This window comes from Trachypithecus francoisi, unplaced genomic scaffold (assembly GCF_009764315.1).
Source record: "Trachypithecus francoisi isolate TF-2019V2 unplaced genomic scaffold, Tfra_2.0 Lachesis_group0, whole genome shotgun sequence".
NCBI classification, from domain to species: Eukaryota; Metazoa; Chordata; class Mammalia; order Primates; family Cercopithecidae; genus Trachypithecus; species Trachypithecus francoisi.
The window spans coordinates 95434614-95457288 of NW_022681453.1; positions in this window are offsets into that span (position 1 = coordinate 95434614).

Consider the following 22675-nt stretch of genomic DNA (forward strand, 5'->3'; position numbering starts at 1 on the left):
GGCACGTATATACCTATGTAACAATCCTGCACATTCTGCACATGTACCCCAGAACTTAAAGCATAATTTTTAAAAAGTGGGGTTATTATATTTTTATTTTAAAATACTTAATTGGCAAATTAAAATTTTATATGTTAAAAAAAGTTTCAAGACAGAGATATAAATTATTTTTAAAAACCACATACAAAAATTCTGGAGTTGAAATCTACTTTAACTGAAATGAAAATTTCACAAGAGGGTTTGACAGCAGATTTGAGCTAGTAGAAGAAACAACAGGCAAACTTCAAGATAAGCTAATTGAAATTATCTGGTTTGAAGAATAGAAAGAAACAAGAATGAAGAAAAATGAGTAGCACCCAAGAGACCTGAGGAGCAGCATGAGCTGGTTATGCTCCTCCACCAATGCCACTGCTCCTCTCCAGGTGTAGACTTCAGAACGGTTCTTTTTTTTTTTCAGGTTTTAGCAACCATTTTCTGCATTTGTCTTTTTGAAACTAGAGGTCAAAAGAGCTCTGCTGCTTCTAACCCTGGGTACCAAAATAACCTTTGTGGCTTCCCTAAGCCCTATCCACATATTTTAAAAATTGTTCATTTGTAAATATTCTCCTTCAAATTGTCTTAGTTGAGTAATAATTATACACATTGATTACAGCAGACAAATGAAGACCACCTAATGGTGCTATTTAATTGAAAGACAACAATGAATGAAATATATTTAGAACAACATTCCTCCTATACCTAACAAACATAGGGTTGAATGAAAAGAAAATACATACAATAAAACTGTTAGTACCACAAACCTCTACTTTATGTACAAGTAAAACTCATAGAATTCTACTTTTTCTTTCGTTTTTATTTTTATAAATAGAGATTGGGTGTCACTATGTTGTGCAGCTGGTCATGAACTCCTGGCCTCCAGCAATGTCACTTTAGGGGGCCATTTCACCTCCTAAAGTGCTGGGATTACAGGTGTGAGTCACTCTGCCCAGCCTACTTTTTCAAAGACATGCACATATTCCATGACATATCATCATGGGTACTCATTGAAAAAAGAGGGCAGTGAAAATAATATCAAGAATGAAGGGAAGAATAAAATTATATGTGTGAGGAAGCTTCATGGACAAATAGACTGTGTCATGAGCTAAGGAGTTTGACTAATTTTTGAACTCACTCATGGATGTCCAGAAAAAGGCAAACACACAAAAATAAAATTAGTGGTTTGAGTCAAGTAATCTCCGGAATCTTTTAGGTTCTGAAGTTCTTTTCAAATATAATTATGGATTTAAGATTTCTCAAGATGAAACTGGACAATCCCATTTTCTAAAATGGCAGATTGGTGATTAGTCTGCCTATGATTACACCCATTCAACACCAAAGTGAAGAATTCTGCCTGATAGAAGTTGTCATTCTGACCATTTAGGAGAGGGTGAGCAATGAGGTTGTCGGTTGGATAGGAGCTTCCTGTGGATTGAGTGTTAGAGCAGAACCATGGGAGGTGGTAACTAGGAGACTTTTATGGACAGATTGAAGATCCAGATGGATTTGTAGATGAAGTCAACCTCAAGAAGGTGCATTACACATTTTTGCTCATGAATTGGCTATATATATATTTTAAAGCTGCACTATATTTTTCCTAATGCTACATATCAAGGTATTGTTATATTAAATCACACCAAAGTGCACCTCAATTATAATAATCATATTAAAATGATAGATACTTTTGTCTTTGAATGGTCCAAATTAACAAAAATGAGGGAAGCCATTGATCATTGTTGGAGAAGATAAAAAAAGGGGTTAGGTTTGATTATCAGAGTAAGAGAGGTTTTGAGAAGATAGGCAAGAAAGAAAAATGCCAGGTGTCACCCCATCTAGAGAGGAGTGATAACTATTTATTTTGATTAACATTTCATGTGCCTGGCAATCAAACCCAAATAATTTAGATGTGGGAGAGTGTGGGCTGTGTAAGATTTACTTGACTTGATAAGTGTGGGAAGGGGATTTGGCAGGAAGATTCTAAAGATACAGAACAGATAAGTTTTTGAAAGAAAACTATTTTGCTTATGACATTGATTTAACTTATTAAAGTAGAAATTGTTTTTAATGCCAGCTGTCTCTTCACTTGGGACTATTTTAAATTCTTATGTGAATGATGATGATTTATCTTTAATTATCACATCACTAACTTTTAAAAGCAGTTCTATAGTCTTAATTAATTGTTTTGAGTAGGCAAGCATATTCTAAGAAAACAGTAAACCAGAGGTCAGGTGCAGTGACTCACACCTGTAATCCCAGCACTTTGGGAGGTCAAGGTGGGTGGATCACCCAATTTCAGGAGTTCAGGACCAGCCTAGGCAACATGATGAAACCCTGTCTCTACTAAAGATACAAAAAGTTAACTGAGTGTAGTGGCTTGCACCTGTAATCCCAGCTACTCGGGAGGCTGAGGCAGGAGAATCGCTTGAACCCAGGAAGCGGAGGTTGCAGTGATCCAAGATTGTGCCAGTGGACCCCAGCCTGGGCGACAGAGCGAGATTCTGTCTTAAAAAGAAAAGAAAAGAAAAAAAAAAAATAAACTACAAGTAGCATAAGAATATCTTCCTTTTGAATGTCTTCAAAGATGGGACCTATGCACGGAGTGGCCATAGTGTGTGACTGAGATTAAATGAAACAAGCTATATTTACTCTGTGGAACAAAAGAGGCCAACTGGATTCCTGTAGTGCCAGTCCCTTGGTGCCAGAGAGAATCTTTACCAGGTCCAGTTAATCTCTCGCACCATCAGTGAGACCTTCTTAGAGGTAGCTGTGTAAACATTGAATTGGAATTTTAGCTAGTGTCACTCTAGAAGAGGGAATTCATCATTTACAGATAAGGTAAAAAGGAAAGAGAAATGTATTCCCTTACACAACATGGGTTTGAACTGTGTGGGTTCATTTTTATGCAGATTTTCTTCCACCTCTGCCATCCCTGAGACAGCAAGACCATCCCCTTCTCTTTCTCCTCCTCCTTAGCCTGCTCAATGGGAAGACAATGAGGATGAAGACCTTTATGATGATCCATTACCACTTAATAAATAATAAGTATATTTCTCTTCCTTATGATTTCTTAACTTTTTTTTTAGCTTACGTTATGGTAAGAATACAGTGTATATTACATGTAGCAAACAAAATACATGTTTACCAACCACTTGTGTTATCATAAGGCTTCTGGTCAACAGTAGGCTATTAGTAGTTAAGATTTTGGGGAGTCAAAATTACATGTGGAGTTTTGACTGAACCAGAGGCTGGTTCCCCTAGCCCCTGCACTGTTCAAGGGTCAACTGTAGTGAGAAACCAGTTTGAAGTCCAACTTGCCAATTACACAATTGGTAGTCAGAAATACTATATAACACTTTCAAGATTCGTAAGTCACAGTCTTTGGTACCATATCTGCTTCACATATATGCTCCAGCACCCAAATCATAATTGTAAAGATTTCTATTGTTTTGCTGTGTTTTCCCAGACAGCTATTATTTGTGTTCAACTGTGCAAGAAGCATGCCTCCTGACTGACTTAAGTTTCAGGGTGAAACAGAAAAGCAGGTGGGAGCAATGCCATGATTCTGCAACCTTTCAGAATATTGCAGCTTCCCCCCTTATCTCTGAGCAGGGAAATGCTTTCTGAAGTGAGCCGAACATTCACCAGACCTCTGTGTTACTTTGAAGTACTTGCTTTTCCCAGCAGTTCTGAACAATCTTTTGGGGAAAGTGGAATTCTCTAAGCTGGGTGCCTCATGGAGCATTGAGAGTGGCTGGTGTACAGCTGGTTTTAAGAAGGCAGAGCTTTCTCTTCTGAAAATTTAAATGCTTTGCAGGTTTGTAATGAAAGCAACAGAGACTGTTGGTTGATTGCCTGACTTCTCTGCTTTCCTGAAAATTCAGCTCATGTGAGAGACAGGAGGGACACTAACTTACGTGGTGTGGAGTTCCGTCCGGAATATCACACTGGCTGATGCCCTCATCATTGTCCTCAATATTTACTGCCCGTCAACTAGAAGAACAGGAATATTTAGTTATCACTTAGCTGTGGATGTTACCAATAAAAAAGCCACAAAATTGTCTGACTATTCTACATAAGGCCAAGGGAATATTTTCTCTAAATCCTTTCACAGTTTTAATTTTCAGTAAAACAGGGTATGTATATATTTTATAATTCAACGTTTTGTGAATTATATTTCTAAATGATGATAGATACATCAAAAATAGAATTTGGGGTCCAAAGTTCTAGTTATATGTGAATGGTAGGGAAATTCTCTTCTAAAGTATGGATGGTCACTGCATTATAGAGCTCTTTATAATTAGCCCTTCAAGTTTTAAGAGAATTGAGAGCAGTATTTCTCTAACTGGAATAGTTTACTTGGTTATGATTATTAGAGGACACTTTTGTCTATTGTTAGCTATAGGACTTTTGGCAAAAGTCAGATCATGCCATTCTGCTCAGAACTCTCCAATAAGTTCCCACATTACTCAGAGTTTAAATGATTGAAGTAGCACTAGCCACAGTGCCCGGCATGGTAAGTCCCACTGTTCGTCCACCCACCTCACGCCTCTTATTGTTTGTATTACATACCACTTGACTCACTGCATTTCAGACATACTGATCTCTGTTGTTCCTCTAGAGAAACAGAACATTTACGCTCGCAGTTTCCTCTGCCTCGAAAGCTTGCGTCTTCCTCAACATTTCATGGCTTACTTTCTCATTTCCTTTAGTCCTTTTGCACATATGTCACCTGTGATGTTTCTACCACCATCCTGTCTAAAGTTGCATCCCCCACCCTGAGCTTTCTTACCTCACCTCTATGCAGTACTTTTAATAAACAGAATATATATTTTATACATTGTTTATTGTCTATCTTCTTACTAGAATATAATCTTCATGAAGGAAGCTATTTTAGTCTCTTTTGTTAAGTACTGTCACTCAGGCAACTAGAAAAATATCAAGTATATAGTAACCGCTCAATAAATATTTGTTCAAAAGTAAATGGTAGCTGACATTTATTGCATGCTGCTTCTATGCTACATACTCTTTTAACTACTTTATGTGTGTGTAATTTGCTAGTCACAATAGTTATGCCTTTCTTCATTTCACTGAAGAGAAAACTGAAAATGGCTTTGAATAACTTCAAGATTATATTACTGGGAAGCAGAAGAGCAGAATTTAAATTCTGATTGCCCTAATTGTACAGATCAAACTCTGAGCAATTTCACTCTATTAACTATAATAGTAATGTACCTACCCGGAACCTATATTTTACTATGATTTGCAGAGAAGGGATTGAATTTTTTTTCCCTTCGGTTAATTTTCAAAAGATTCCTATAATCATGACTCAAGCAAAATTTATTTTGGGTGTGAATAATTGCAAATGTCATTTAGTATTTGCCTCAACAGCAGAATATATACACATTTTGAAACCCATAACATTGCAGATATCATAAAACCAATGAAATTAATGCCTTCAGAGTGACAGGAAAAAATACTCCTTAATAACAACATTATGTATATCTCTTAGCTTTATTTCTAGCAGTAGTTATAGAATATTTATTTATAAATGAATTATTTTCTATTTTTAAAGACAGAAATAGTTACTTTATAAGAGATTGTTATACTTCTCAGGATCATTCATGTTGTACTTTTAGAATGCAGATGAGAAAATTGAGGCCCATGGATGGTGACTCTTATGCTGTAATAACTTAGTAAAAATAGGAAAAGGGCCCTTGACAATTACACATGTCATTTATCGACTGATAAAGTATCCATTGTGCCCTTTAAACTGAAGTGTGTTGTTTATGTTGGCTTTCTTGCAAACAAGAAATGAAAAAAAAATTTAAATTATAATTTTTTTTGTTTCAGAGAAAGTAAAATATGTATGCTGTTTAAAATATGCTTAGCCATGATTTAGATTATTCTTTTATGCATTTTAGTAGTTTTCATTTTTCTTACATAAGCAAATGAAAATATTCACCTTTGCACACTGGACAAAATAAAAGCATAAATATTTCTGTTTTTGTTTTACTAAACATAGATTGGGTAAACTAAGTTCTAAAAACTTTTTTTCCCCCAAATATCTTTCAGAAAACATACTATGCGAGCATGAATAAATGTCTTACATTTTCATAGTCAAATTAAAATTGCTATGTTGGTTAAACTTCTTCCCTCGTACCCCACTCCCTGACACCAAATGATATGACATAGAATAATGTACACTTGTCTCTAGCCTGTTTTGTGCTCAGAATTGGATTAGAGAATACTCAATGGACACAGTTTTCTTTTTTTTTTTTTTTTTTTTTTTTTTTTTTTGAGACGGAGTTTCGCTCTGTCACCCAGGCTGGAGTGCAGTGGCCGGATCTCAGCTCACTGCAAGCTCCGCCTCCCGGATTCACGCCATTCTCCTGCCTCAGCCTCCCGAGTAGCTGGGACTACAGGCGCCCGCCACGTCGCCCGGCTAGTTTTTTGTATTTTTAGTAGAGACAGGGTTTCACCATGTTAGCCAGGATGGTCTCGCTCTCCTGACCTCGTGATCCGCCCGTCTCGGCCTCCCAAAGTGCTGGGATTACAGGCTTGAGCCACCGCGCCCGGCCTGGACACAGTTTTCTAATAAGAGGATGTTCCTCCATTGTTTTGCCACCTGTGACACAATAGGCATTATTTCAACCCGCTCCGTGTGCCTAGTGGAAACACAACCTGGTTGAAGGAGATGGAAATTGGAGAAAAAGAGAGAAAAGAAGGGAAGAACAAGAAGAGAAGGCGACTTTAGGAAATTTACCAAGTAAAAGGGGATCACTTTACATCTTAGGCAGATGACATGGGAATATGCTGGTCCTGTTAGAGCAGCCACTAGCTACACGGAAGCAGTTCTGCTCCAGTAACCAGAGTAATGTGGAACTGGGCTATACTTCTCAAAACAGAATAAATGAGACTCCTTTTAACATGTGATTAGAAGGTACTTTCCTTAGGAAGATGGAAAGAATTGTCATCTCAACGTTTAAGGCAATATATACTGGTGGCATAACTCATTTCATCTGCAATTTTTGAGCATCTGTCTAATGGGAAGTAGTGCATTGAGTTTGCTATTTGGCATATAAACAGTATTAATCAGGCTCTGCTGATTTACTCTTCATTTCTCCCACTCGTTTCTGAAATAGGGGGGCAAAGGACTAAATTGTAGTCTTACTACCTGACTTTCACTTCACAAACACCTGCTGCCCCTTCCCTACCTGCCTCTGTAAATTGATCTTGCACTAATTTCTCTGCAGATCATGTAGCTTGCCCTTCATACACACAGAGTCTTGCTGTTTGCTTCTTAATTTGTGATCGGGCTTCCTTGTTGCTTTATCTTTCTCCCCGGATCCTATCTTGACTTAGTTCCTGTCTTGTGTGAGCTCGATAGGGAAGCATTGGTGAGATGTTAATTTGGGAAACATGGCTTGCAATCTGTGGAGCAACAAGAACAGCTGGTGCTGCTGCTGTTTAGTTTTTCTTGGCAGATGGACATAGAATTAGGAATGGGGAAATTTGCCTCAATTTTGGCTGCTGTTTTCTACAGAAATGTTACATTTGCCAGCTCTCCCTCTCCTATACCACTCCAGCACCAAGGCTTAATACTTACATGCATTCCTCTAAATACATGGCCCAGAGCCTCCTGTGTAGCCTTTGTTCTGGGCTTCATACTCAGTAGCCTTCTGACTGGCCATTTGACCACAATGAGAAGTAGATTGGGTTATAGTTAGGCAGCTTAAAGTATACACTAAGTAAATACTATTCCATATCTTCAATACTTTTATGTCAATACTTACATGTGTTTGTCTATTTACTAAAAATAAGCTTTAGTGAATTATAACGTCTATATCATAAAATTGACTGATTTTAAGTGTACAAATTAATGAGGTTTGAATCACTGTATAATTATGACATTAAACTATTTTCATCATTTCCAAAACTTTTTGCACCTCTTTGCAATAAATTCCCACTTCTCACTTTTAGCTTCTAGTAACCACTGTGCTTTCTGTCATTATAATTTGCTATTTTTTTAAGAATGTCATTTAAATAGAATCATATAGTGTATAGACAGTCTTTACTGTGTGGCTTCTTTCATTTAGCTTGATGATTTTGAATCTGTCCATGTTCTTGTGTATATCATTAATATGTTCCTTTTTATTGCTGAGTTTAACCATTCTCCAGTTGATGGATATGTAGGTTGTTCCAGTTTTTAACAATAATGAATAAAACTGCCATAAACAGCCTTCAGGGACAAGTCTTTGTAGGGACACATGGTTTCATTTTCTGGCAAATGACTAATAGTGACATTAGTGGGTTTTATGATAAATGTTCTTTTAATTTGATAAGAAAGTGTAACCCTGTTTTTCAAGTTGATATACCATTTTGCATTTTCTTGCAATGCATGAGAGTTCCAGTTGCTCTATATCTTCATCAGCATTTGTCAGTCTTTTCAAATTTTTACCATCTTAATGGGTGTGTAGTGGTATCTTGTATTATGCATTTTTATTGACTAATGATATTGAACATATTTTTGTGCACTTATTTACTATATATTTGAAATTTGTAAATTTAAATATTTTATTTATGTTCTATTGAGTAATTCATGTTATCATTAAGAGTTCTTTATATTTTCTGAATACCAGACCTTTGTTAGATGTAGGTTACGTATATATTTTTCTAGTATGTGGACTTGCCTTTTATTTTCTTAACAGTGTCTTTGAAAGACATAAAAAAATTCATTTTGATGTTTCATCAGTATTTTAGTTTATGGTTAGTGTTTTTTGTGTCCTACCTAACATATCTTTGCTGACCCAAGGTTACAAACATTTTGTTCTGTTATCTTCTAGAAATTTTATAGTTTCAGGTTTTCATTTAGGTTTATGATCCATCTACTTTTAGTTACTATTTTATATGGTGTGTGGTAAAATTTGGGGTTTATTATTTGCATTTGGATGTTAAAATATTCCAGCACCATTTGGTGAACCCAGTTCCTGTTACCTCCAGATGCTCAGAAGTGGAAATATTCTCCAAAGTATGGCTTTGCTTGAGAAAGCCATAGAAGAAACTGACAATCATTTCCAAAAGAATTTTTAAAAACTGCTTTAGGGGAGGGATCCTAGATATAGTTTGTGTGATGTAGCTCTAATTTAATATGAGTATATTTACAAAAAAGAGAATTGATGTATTGTACACTCATGACTTCCCATTTAGAATAATCACAAGTGAAAGTCAAAGTCCTTAGTTATTGTAGATCTCTGAATTGTCAGTTTCAAAAAACATGGTTAGCATACTTACTGGGTTTTTCATATTGATTTCTCTTTAAAATTTTCAGATAAGCATATTTTGAATTTAGACATAACCTCAAAAATGCTAACTACCTTTTTTTATTTATAGGGGCTTCTCCAAATACGTTTTCATAAGTATTTATCAGACCATGAACTCCCACTCATTCGAATAACAATATAATCATTGACTCTTCAGGCATAGAAATACTTCCAGTCTTTGTCCAGATGGAAGCAATTTTATTATGAGAATTACTTTAGTTGCTCAATTCAGTTGATTTGGAAAATAATGATAAGAGTATCTATCTTTTCTGTAACCATGAAATGAGTCCATCATCTACTTTTATGTGATGCATTTGTAGCTTGTCATTATTATAAACATCTTTTCACTTGGTTTCAGTTGTAGATTATTTGTATATTAAATTGATACATTCAGCGTTCTGCTTTCTGTTGCACTTTTAAAATGTGACTTGTCACCATCTTAAAGTGGGCAAACTCTGTGCACACACCACAATAATAAGTTGACCTATTCTTGAGCCCTACAGATTGACCAGACAAGGGGTATAATAGCTGAATACACAAATTCAGTTCTGTTCCTTAAATAACTACAGGGTATGATGCACCTGCAGAGTTCATGTAGGTCTTTCTTGTGTTGTAGAGATACAATACACACTAAATCTATTTTTAATTTTGCCTTATGCAGGCTCACAGTGAGACTTCACACATGCAAATGAGAGTTTGTGGGAGAAAAAAAGGCTGTGTAAAAAAATCTGTTAGTTTAATTTAAGTAGCATTGTGACATGAGAGCCAATTTTGCATTTTAATGCCAAATTGACCAAATCATTACTCCAACTTTATGTCAAATTCTTCTTTGCATTAGGAGGTAAGGTTTAAATGATTTTAAACATATACTGTACTTCAAACAGTGGCTGGCACATAATCAGTGCTCAGTGAACGTTACTGTCATCTTCATTGAAGGGAGGAAGAAAACACATTTATGTTTTAAGGTTGCATAATAAAGAGAAGCAATCTGGTACCTGGAAGAGTTTGAAGAGTGTATAACACAAATTCTTAAAGTACTGGTACTAGTTCGTTGCTACCTAGAAAGGAAAAGATAGCCAAGAACACAAAACCAAAAATATTTTAGTGAATACATAATGTCTGATATTTGTATAATATACTTAACAGAATGATTCCACCTGACTCTTTCTGTAAATTTAAAAATTACTCATTAGGTTACGCTAACAGATTTGTAAGAATGTGAATCTCTTATTAAATTGTCTTTTAAGTTTTATTTTATGCTTAGTAACAGACTAGTTGGTACAGTGTCTAGAACTATTTACTTTCTTTTTTCTATTTTTGTGGTATGAAACCTCTTTCCATTAGCAAACTCATTTTCCTGTGGCTTGAGTGGGACTGCCTCCACCTACTCTCCTTCAATTGGGTGCATATAAGGAATGGTCAATGGCTGATGAGGATATCCTATTTCCTCTGACAACAGTTGCCTGTTCATTTGGCATATTACTTCAACTTACTCGAAAATACATGCAATTTGATCTTTTCTCATACTTCATGAGGTATGCAGCGATCACTTGCTTTTTCTAGAAAAGTAGAATTTGCTGGCTTATGTCCTTCTGTGATGACTAAATGATAAGTGGACAGTGTCTCAGACCATAGGAAGAAAAGTTATCCTACTCAAAAAGTGACAACATGATTGATGACTGTTTTTAAAGCACAGACAGGGTGAGGAGTTTAGACACACTGTTGCGCCATTCTTCTCTGGTGTTACCTCCAAGATATAGTGCTGTATTCTATATACTCACTGCTCTATTCTGTTCTTTACTTTTGGGAACTTAAACGATATCCTTCACAGTATCATTTTCCTATTCCAAGTAGTTTCCAAATTGAGGGCTAGTCTTAAACTAGTATATTTTTTTCCTCTTAAAGTCCCCACTCTGTTTCTGATAAAACAAGAGAACTGATTCTAAATTTTATCTGGTGGAGATTCTTATATGACAAGTTAAAGTGTGTGTGTGAATAGTGACTTTGGTTTCACAATTCACCCAGAAGATTTTATGTACTTTTACTAGCCCTACTCATATTTTTGACAATTAAAATATATACATATATCTTGAATGTGGAAAACTTGATTTTGAATTAAAAACTGATAAATTTGGTTAGTGACAGAACATAGTAGGGTAATAGTGGTGGAGAAGGTTTCATTAAAGAACTCCCTGAAATTTCTAATGGGAATTGTTTGAAAGTTTATGGAATGGTTGTAGAGAGCAATAGATTGAGAGAATAGATTTCTTAAATACATAGATTTTAAATGCATACATTTCATTTTCTTAAGTAATTTTCTTAAATAGATTTTCTATTTATTTAAAATATTTCTAGTGTGATTGTATTTGTCCGTTTTCACACTGTTGTAAAGAATACCACCTGAGACTGGGTAATTTACAAAGAAAAGAAGTTTAATTGGCTCACAGTTCTATATGGCTAGGGAGTCCTCAGCAAACTTACAATCATGGCAGAAGGGTAAGCCAGCACATCTTACATGGTGGCAGGTGAGAGAAGAATGAGGAGCAAAGGGGGACGAGCCCCTTATAAAACCATCAGATCGCGGGAGAACTCACTCACTATCATGAGAAAGGAAACTGCCCCTGCTATCCAATCACCTCCCACCAGGTCCCACCCTCCACACATGGGAATTATGGGGATTAAAATTAGAGATGAGATTTGGGTGGGGACACAGAGCCAGACCATATCAGTGATATTGGCTCTCTAGATCTTAACTTCTTTTTAAAAATGAATGTGATGAACAAGAACACGCTAAGCCTTATGAAGTGTTAATATTTTGTGCTTCTGTGTGACTGCTAAATATTACAGCTCTGCCTGCCATTTTCCTGGACCCTATGTTTTTGTTGCATTGCTTGAATTCTAATATTTTTATGTGAATTTGGAGGATGACAAACTGACACAAGACACTGCTTATTCGTGTACCCACATATGTGCCCCTTTTCAGAGAGACTTTGGGATTCTACAGACCTTTAATAGTTCAAAAAGAAACCTTTTTCTTTTGTCATTTCTGTGGGACTTTTGTAGTTAGATATGCGAAGTTTCATATCAGATAACAAGTGGAGGACCTGACAGTTTGTGGAACATCAGGCCATTAAAAATTTCCTTGAAATTTTTATAAGCTTTGCATTATTAGACATCTTATCCTGGCTGATCTTCAGTCATTTTATCTTTGTGTCATTTGTTGCTCCACCAATTGGGGTGGTGTGTTTATATCATTAGTATATATTTTTTTAATTTTGAAAAATTTACAAAAACTATGAAAAATTACAAAGGCTAGTATGGTATTGGCTTTCCAGAATTAATCACTGTTAACATTCTGTCATAGTTGCTTCATTTTTTTTTTTATTTTTCAGGGGAACTGAACCTTAAATAAAGATGAAATTTCTTAAATTTATATTTGAATGCTATTCTTTTTCTCTTTTTCCAGTAACACCCACTCTAATACATTTACACATAGAGAAACTGTAAGATTATAATATAGTCCCACAAGCCTCACAGGTAATCCATTGCAGTGCCATTTGCAGAACATGAGCCTCTAGATCCTGGGGGTACAAGTTCCAGAGCATGACTCTTTAGATTCTTGACAGGACTACTGATCTAATTATTGATTGAATTAAAAATGAAATCACAGTAACAGATATCATAGTTCTATAATCTTTACATTTAACAAAACTAAATAACACTTTTGTTTTTAGTTTAAATGTGGAACGTGTAAAAAGACTTATCCTAACAACCCAAACAATCTAGGTAACCTACAAAATCTAGTTTTATAAACCCATCAGAGATCTTAAACTAAAAAGGACTGCACTCTTTCAGTGATGAGTGTTTAATAAGAGAAAACTACACAGCTGCTTTTACCTCTGGTGAAACGGCACAGAAAGAAGAATCTGCTATAGAAGAAAATGGAATTATTAGAAGTGGAAATAATAATATAGAAATGAATAATTTATTTTATAGGGTTAATGGCAATTGGACAGAACAGAGTAAAGGATAAATGTACCTAAAGACATGTCAATAGGAAATATTCACACTTCAATAAAAAGAAAAATAAGAGTGAAACAAAAGAGATTTGTGATACAATTCCTAACTTATTTATAAGTAGAATCCCAGAAAGAGAGGGGAGGGAAAATAATGAAGAAAAGATATTTGAAGAGATAAAGACCAAGAGCTTTCAAACTTGATGAAATGTATCAACCCACACTACCAGGAATCATAATGACTTCCAAACAGAGTAAGTGCAAAGGAAACCACACCTAATTATATCATAGTAAAATGGTCAAAAATTAAAATTAAAGAGAATATATAAAAGTCACCAGAAAAATGAGACATTAAATAGAAGAGAATAAATACACAAATTATGGCTTCCTTGTTTCCAGAAACAGTGGAAGCCAGAAGACTAGAGAACATTATTAATTTGCTGAGAGAAAAACAAGCAAACTACTCAAAAAGTAAACAAAAACAAAACACTTGGAAACCATTTTCAGCCTAGAATTTAATAATCAGCAACATAAACTGTAAAAAAAAAAGGTGAAATGAAAATATAGTATTATTTACTTTTCTTGGACTTCTTTTTTATGTATTTTAAAATTTTAAAAATTTATGGGTACATAATAGGTGTTTATGTTTATGGAGTGCAATGAGATATTTTGATGCAGACATACAATATGTAATAATCACATCAGGGTAAATGGGGTATGCATTACCTCAAGCATTCATCATTTCTTTGAGCTATGAATATTTCAATTGCATTCCCTCAGTTACTATAAAATGTACAACAAATTATTGCTGATTGCTGTAATCATAGCACTTTGGGAGGCAGAGACAGGTGGATCACCTGAGGTCAGGAGTTCGAGACCAGCCTGGTCAACACAGTAAAACCCCATATCTACTACAAATACAAAAAATTAGCCGAGTAGGGTGGTGAGCACCTATAATCCCAGCTACTTGGGAGGCTGAGGCAGGAGCATCGCTTGAACCTGTGAGGTGGAGGTAGCAGTGAGCCAAGATAGAGCCTCTTCACCCCAGCCTGGGTGAAAGAATGAAACTCTGTCTCAAAAATACAAATACAAATAAAAATAATTGTTAAATGTACTCTCTCTGTTGTACTACCAAATATTAGACCTTACTCATAGTATCTAACTATATTTTTGTACCCATTAACCTTCCCCATTTCCTGACTTCCCCCTGCACCATCCTTCTCAGCCCCTGGTTACTATTATTTTACTCTCTCTCTATGAGTTCAATTGTTTTAATTTTTAGCTCCCACATCTTAGTGAGAACATACAAAGCTTAGCTTTCGGTTACTGGCTTATCTTACTTAATACAATGTCCTCCAGTTCCATTCATGTTGCAAACGACAGGATCTCATTCTTTTTATGGTTAATACTCTATTGTGAATAATTATCACATTTTCTTTATTCATTCGTCAGTTGATGGATACTTAGGTTGATTCCAAATCTTGGCTATTGTGAATAGTGCTACAATAAACACAGATGTACAGATATCTCTTCCATATACTTATCTCTTTTCTTTGAAGTATAGATCCAGTAGTGATATTGCTGAATTACATGGGATTTCTATTTTTAGTATTTTGAGAAACTTCTGTACCATTCTCCATAGCGTCTTTACTAATTCACATTCCCACCAACAGTGTATGAGGGTTCCCCTTTCTCCAGGTTCTCACCAGCATTTGTTATTGCCTATCTTTTGAATAAAAGCCACTTTAACTGAAATAATATCTTGTAGTTTTGACTTATATTTCTTGGATGATCAATGATGTTGAGCACCTTTTCATACACTTGCTTCCCATTTGTATGTCTTCTTTTGAGAAATGTCTATTCAGATCTTTTGCCCATTTTTGAATCAGATTATTAGATTTTTTTCCTATAGAGTTGTTTGAACTTCTTATATATTTTTTGTCATTAATCTTTAGTCAGATGGATGGTTTGCAAATATTTTCTCCTAGTCTGTGGATTGTCTCTTTACTTTGTTGATTGTTTCCTTTGCTGTGCAGAAGCTTTTTAACTTGATGTAATCCTATTTTTCCACTTTTGCTTTTTCTGCTTTATGCCTGCGATTGTGAAGTATTACTCAAGAAACCATTGCCCAGACAAATGTCCTGGAGAGTTTCCTCAATGTTTTCTTTTGGTAGATTCATTGTTTGAGGTTTTAAAGTCTTTAATACATTTTGATTTGATTTTTGCATATGGCAAGAGAAAGGTGTCTAATTTCATTCTTCTGTACATGGCTATCAAGTTTCCCAGAACCATTTATTGAAGAGAATGTACTTTTTCCAGTGTATGTTCTTGGTATCTTTGGTGAAAATGAGTTCACTGTAGATATATGAGCTTATTTTGGTGTTCTCTATTCTGTTCCATTGGTCTATGTTGGTGTCTGTTTTTATGCCATTAGCATGATGTTTTGATTACTATACTATAATTTAAAGTCAGGTAATATGATTCCTCCAGTTTCTTTTTTTTGCTTAGAATAGCTTTAGCTAATCTTGGTCTTTTGTGGTACCATACACATTTGTCCATCTCTGTTTTTTTTTTCTTTGTTTAATACTTCAAGTTGAAGAAACCATACACATTTGAGGGCTGTTTTTTTCTGTTTATTTGAAGAATGTCATTAGTATTATGATAGAGATTGCATTGAATCTGTATATTGCTCTGGGTAGTATGGACACTTTAACAATATTAATTCTTTCAATCTATGAACGTGTGTATTAGTCTGTTCTCACACTGTTATAAACAAATACCTGAAATTGAGTAATTTATAAAGAAAAGAGGTTTAAACAACTCATGATTCTGCAGGCTGTACAGGCTTCTGCTTCTGGGGAGGCCTCAGGAAACCTACAATCATGGTGGAAGGTAAAGGGGAAGCAAGCACATCTCACATGCAGGGAGCCGAAGGAAGAGAGAGGAAGGAGGTGCTACATACGTTTAAACAAGCAGATCTTGGGAGAACTCTATCACAAGACAGCACTAGGCGGATGGTGCTAAACCATTAGAAACCACCTTGATGACCCGGTCACCTCCCACAAGATCCCACCTCCAACATTAGGGATTATAATTTAACATATGATTTGGGTAGGGACAGAGTCAAACCATATCATTCTGCCCTGGCCTCTCCCAAATTTCATGTCCTTCTCACGTTGCAAACTACAACCATCTCTTCTCAACAGTCCTCAAAGTTTTAGCTCATTTCAGCATTAGCTCAAAAGTCTGGTCCAAAGCATCATCTGAGACAAGGCAAGTCCCTTCTGCCTATAAGCCTGTAAAATAAACAACAAGTTAGTTAATTCCAACACACAATAGGGGTATATAGTCCCATTCCACAAATTTATCCTAGTTATCCACAAATGGGTAAATAGTGCCATTGCAAAAGGGAGAAATCAGCCAAAACAAAGGGGCTACAGGCCCAGTGAAAGTGCAAAACCCAGCAGGGCAATCATTCAATCTCAAAGCTTCAAAATAATCTCCTTTGACTGATGTCTCACATTCAGGACACACTGGTGCACAGACTAGGCTCCTAATACTCCAGCCAGCTCTGCCTCTGTAGCTCTGCAGGGTACAGCTCCCACGGCTGCTTTCATGGAGTGGTGTTTAGCACATGTAGCCTTTCCAAGTGTATGGTGTAAGCTGCTGGTGGATCTACCATTTTGAGTTCTGGAGGATGGTGACCCTCCTCTCACAGCTCCACTAGGCAGTGCTCAAGTGGGAGATTTTCTTTTCTACCACATTGTCAGTTGGCAAATTTTCCAAACTTTGATGCTCTGCTTCCCTTTTAAATATAAGTTCCAGTTTTAGATACTCTCTTTGCTTATGCAAATGATTATGGGCTTTTAGAAGCAGCCAGGCCACGCCTTGAATGCTTTGCTGCTTAGAAATTTCTTCTGCCATGTACCCTACATCATCTCTCTCAAGTTAAAAGTTCCACAGATCTCTAGAGCAGGGGCACATTACTGCCAGTCTCTTGCTAAAGCATAGCAAGAGTGACCTTTATTAGTTCCCAATAGTTTCTCATTTCCATTTAAGATCTCCTCAGCTTGAAACTCACTGTCTATATTACTATCAACATTATGGTCACAACAACTCAACAAGTCTTTGGGAAGTTTCATATTTTCCTTCCTCTTCCTGTTTTCTTCTGAGTCCTCAAAACTGTTCCATCCTCTGTCCACTACCTGGTTCCAAAGTCACTTCCACATTATCAGGTTTATTTACGGCAATGCCTCAATTTTCTGTATTAGTGTGTTCATGTACTGCCATAAAGAAATAACTGAAACTGGGCAATTTATAAGCAAAAGAGGTTTAAGTAGCTCATTGTTCTGCAGGCTGTACAGGCTTCTGCTTCTGGAAAGGTGTATTAGTCTATTTTCATGCTGCTGATAAAGACATACCCAAGACCAGGAAGAAAAATAATTTTAATGTACTCACAGTTCTACATAGCTGGGGAGACCTCACAACCATGGTGGAAGGCAAAAGGCATTTCTTACATGGTGGTGGCAAGAGAGAATGAGAAAGAAGCAAAAGCAGAAACCCCTTATAAAACCATCAAATCTTGTGGGACTTATTTAATACCTAGAACAGTATGAGGGAAATAGCTCCCATATTCAATTATCTCCTACTGAGTCCCTCCCACAACACATGGGAATTATGGAAGTACAATTTAATATGAGGTTTGGGTGGGGACACAGCCAAACCATATCATTCCACCCAGGCCCCTCCCAAACCTCATGTCCTCAAATTTCAAAACCAATCATGCCTTCCCAAGAATCCCCCAAACTCTTAACTCATTTCAGCATTAACTCGAAAGCCCATAGTCCAAAGTCTTATCTGAGACAAGGCAAGTCCCTTCTGCCTATGAGCCTGTAAAATCAAAAGCAAGTTAGTTACTTTCTAGATACAGTGGGGGTGCAGGCATTGGGTAAATACAGCCATTCCAAATGGGAGAAATTGGCCAAAACAAAGGGGCTACAGGTCACATGCAAGTCCAAAATCCAGTGGGGCAGTCAAATCTTAAAGCTCCAAAATGATCTCCTTTGACTCCATGTCTCACATCCAGGGCACATTGATGCAAGAGGTGGGTTCCCATGGTCTTATGAAATTCTTCCCCTGTGGCTTTGCAGGGCACAGCCTGCCTCCAAGCTGCTTTCATGGGCTGGTGTTTTGTGTTCATGTATTCTCCAGTTGCATGGTGCAAGCTGTCAGTCGATCTACCATTCTTGGATCTGGAGGACTGTGGCCCTCTTCCCACAGCTCCACTAGGCAATGCCCCAATAGGAACTCTGTGTGGGGCCTTCAACCCCACATTTCCCTTCTGCAGTGCCCTAGCAGAAGCTCTCCATAAGGGCCCTTCCCCTGCAGCCAACTTTTGCCCGGACATTCAGGGATTTCCATTCATTCTCTGAAGTGTAGGTAGAAGTTTCCAAACCTCAGTTCTTGGCTTCTGTGCACTGGCAGGCTTAATACCACATGGAAGCCACCAAGGTTTGGGGCTTGCACTCTCTGAAGCCATGGCTAAAGGGGTCCAAGGTACAGCTCAGAGTGGCTGGGATGCAGAGCACCAAGTCCCCCCAGAAGGGGTCCCCGGGTCCAGCCCTTGAAACCATTTTTGTCCTCCTAAGTCTCTGGGCCTGTGATAGGAGGGACTGCTGTGAAGACCTCTGACATGCCCTGGAGACATTTTCCCCATTTTCTTGGGGAACTACATTCGGCTCCTTGCTATGTATGCAGATTTCTGCAGCTGGATTAAATTTCTCCTCAGAAAATGGGTTTTTCTTTTCTATCATGTTGTCAGGCTGCAAATTTTCCAAACTTTTATGCTGTGCTTCCCTTATAAAACTGAATGCATTTAACAGCACCCAAGTAACACTTGAATGCTTTGCTGCTTGGAAATTTCTTTCACCAGATACCCTAAATCATCTCTCTCAAGTTCAAAGTTCCACAAATCTCTTGGGCAGGGACAAAATACCACCCATCTCTTTGCTAAAACATAACAAGAATCACCTTTGTTCTACTTCCCAACAAGTTCTCCATGTCCATCTGAGACCACCTCACCCTTTACTTTATTGTCCATATCATATCAGCATTTTGGGCAAAGCCATTCAAAAAGTCACTAGGAGGTTTCAACCTTTTCCACATTTGCCTGTCTTTTTCTGAGCCCTCCAAACTGTTCCAACCTCTGCCTGTTACCCAGTTTCAAAGTCGCTTCCACATTTTTGGATATCTTTTCAGCAGCACCCCATTCTACTGGTATCAATTTATTGTATTAGTCTGTTTTCAAATTGGTGATAAAGACATACCCAAGACTGGGGAGAAGAATGGGATTAATGGACTCACAGTTCCACGTGGCTGGGGAGGCCACATGATAATGGTAGGAGGTGAAAAGCACTTCTGAGGTGGTGGCAAGAAAGAATGAGAAAGAAGCAAATGCAGAAACCCCTTATAAAACCATCAGATCTTGTGAAACTTATTCACAAACACAAAACAGTATGGGGAAATCCACCGCTATAACTCAATTATCTCCCATTGGGTCCCTCCCACAACACATGGGAATTATCAAAGTACAATTCAAGATAAGATTTGGGTGGGGACACAGAGCCAAACCATATCAGGAGGCTTCAGGGAGCTTACAATTATGATGAAAAGTGAAGGGGAAGCAAGCACGTCTTACATGGCAGTAGCAGGAAAAGGAGAGGGGGAGAAGTGATACACATGTTTAAACAAGCATATCTTGGGAGAATGCTATCAGGAAACAGAACGAGGAAGATGGTGCTAAACCTTTAGAACCACCTCCGTTATCCAATCACCTCCCACAAGGCCCTACTTCCAACATTAGATATTGCAGTTTAACATGAGATTTGGGTGGGGACACAGAGCCAAATTATATGAATACAGAATATCTTTCCTTTTTTTTATGTATTCTGCAATTTTTTTCATCGATGTTTTATAGTTTTTATTATAGAGATGTTTCACTGTTTTGGTTAAGTTTATTCCAGTGTGTTTTATTTCATTCATAGCTATTATAAATAAATTTACTGTCATATAGAAATGCTGCTAATTTTTATGTTGATTTTGTATCCTGCAACTTTACTGAATTTGTTTATCAGTCCTAAAAATTTTTTGGTGGAGTCTTTAGGTTTTTCCAAGTATAAGATTATATTATTGACGAACAGAGATAATTTGACTTCTTCCTTTCCACCTTGGAGGTGTTTTATTTCTTTATCTTATCTAATTGCTATAGCTAGGACTTCCGGGGCTATGTTGAATAACAGTGGTGAAAGTGGGCATCCTTATTCTACAACTTCAAGAAAAGGCTTTCAGTATTTTTCCTGTTCAGTATGATACTAACTGTGGATCTGTTGTATATGGTGTTATTATATTGAGATATGTTCATTCTATACCCAGTTTTGTGAGGTTTTTAAAATCATTAATGGATGTTGAATTTTATAAAACGATTTCTCAGCATCCATTGAAATGATTATGTGGTTTTTGTCCTTCATTCTTTTCATATGATGTATCACATTGTTTGATTTACGTATGGTGAAACACACTAGTGTCCCTGGGATAAACCCCAGTTGGTCATGATGAATGATCTTTTCAATGTGTTGTTAAATTCAATTTGCTAATATTTTGTAGAGGATTTTTGCATCAAGGTTCATCAGAGATATTGTCTATAGTTTTCTTTTATTTTTTCTTTCTCCTTCCTTCCCTCCTTCCTTCCTTCCCTCCCTCCCTCACCCCATCTCCTTCCTCTCTCTCTCCTTCCCTCCCTCCCTCTTTCCCTCCCTCCCTCCTTCCCTTTCTTTCTTTCTTTCTTTCTTTCTTTCTTTCTTTCTTTCTTTCTTTCTTCTTTCTTTTTCTTTCTTTCTTTCTTTTTCTTTTTCTTTCCTTCTTTCTTTCTTCTCTCTTCTTATAGGTCCTTATCTGGTTTTGGTGTCAGGGAAACACTGGTCTTGTAGAATGCGTTTGGAAGTATTCCCTCCTCCTCTATTTTTTTGGAATAATTTGAGTAGAATTGGTATTAGTTATTTGAATGTTTGGTAAAATTCAGCAATGCTACCATCAGGCTTTCCTTTTTGGGAGACTTTTTTTGTGGCTTGAATGTCATTATTTTTATTGGTCTATTCATGTGTTGGATTTGTTTATGGTTCAGTCTTGGTGGGTTGAATATGTATAGGAATTTTTCCATTACTTGTAGGTTTTCCAATGTATTGAAATATGGTTGTTCATAATAATCTCTAATGATCCTTGAATTTCTGTGGCATCAGTTGTAATGTATTCCTTTTCATCTCTGATTTTATTTATTTGGGACTTCTTTCTTTTTTTCTTAGTCTGATGAAGATTTTGTTTATCTTTTCAAAAAATCCATTTTTTTTGTTTTGTTGATCTTTTCTGTTTTTTGTTTCATCTATCAATTTTGAGTTTGGTTTGCTCTTGTTTTTCTTATGAAGATAAATTGTGAGGCTTTTTATTTGAAGTTTTTCTATTAATTCGTAGTAATGCTTTTCCTGTATCCCATAGGTTATGGTATGCTGTGTTTCCATTATTATTTGTTTCAATAAATTTAAAATTTTTCTTTTTCATTTCTTCATTGATCCACTGGTATCTCAGGAGCAGATTGTTTAGTTTCCATGTGTTTAGATAGTTTCCAAAGTTCCCTTTGTTACTGATTTTTAGCTTTTTTCCACTGTGGTCAGAGAAGGTACTTGATATGTGTTCAATATTTTTTGAATTTTTAAAGACTTGTTCTGTAACATAATATATCATCTATCTCTGAGAACGACTCATGTGCTGAAAAGAAGAATGTGTATTCTTCAGCTATTGGATGAACTGTTCTGGAAATATCTATTAGGACCATTTGGTCAGTAGTAGAGTTTAGGTCTGATGTTTCTTTGTTGATTTTGTTTGGATGATCTGTCCATTGCTCAATGCGGGATATTGAAGTTTCCAGCTATTGTTGTATTGGGGTCTATCTCTCTCTTTTGCTTTAATAATATTTGCTTTGTATATCTGAATGATCCATTGTTGGGTACATGTCTATTTATAATTGTTACATCCTCTTGCTAAAATGATTCCTTTAGCATTATATAATGACCTTATTTGTCTCTTTCTATATATTTTTTGTCCTGATATCTATTTATATAAGTATCGCTACTCCTGCTCTTTTTTGGTTTCTTCTTACATGAAATATCTTTTTCCATCCCTTTATTTTCAGTCTTTGTTTTCATAAGTGAAGTGTTTCTTATACACAACAGATCATTTTTTTAAAAATCCGTT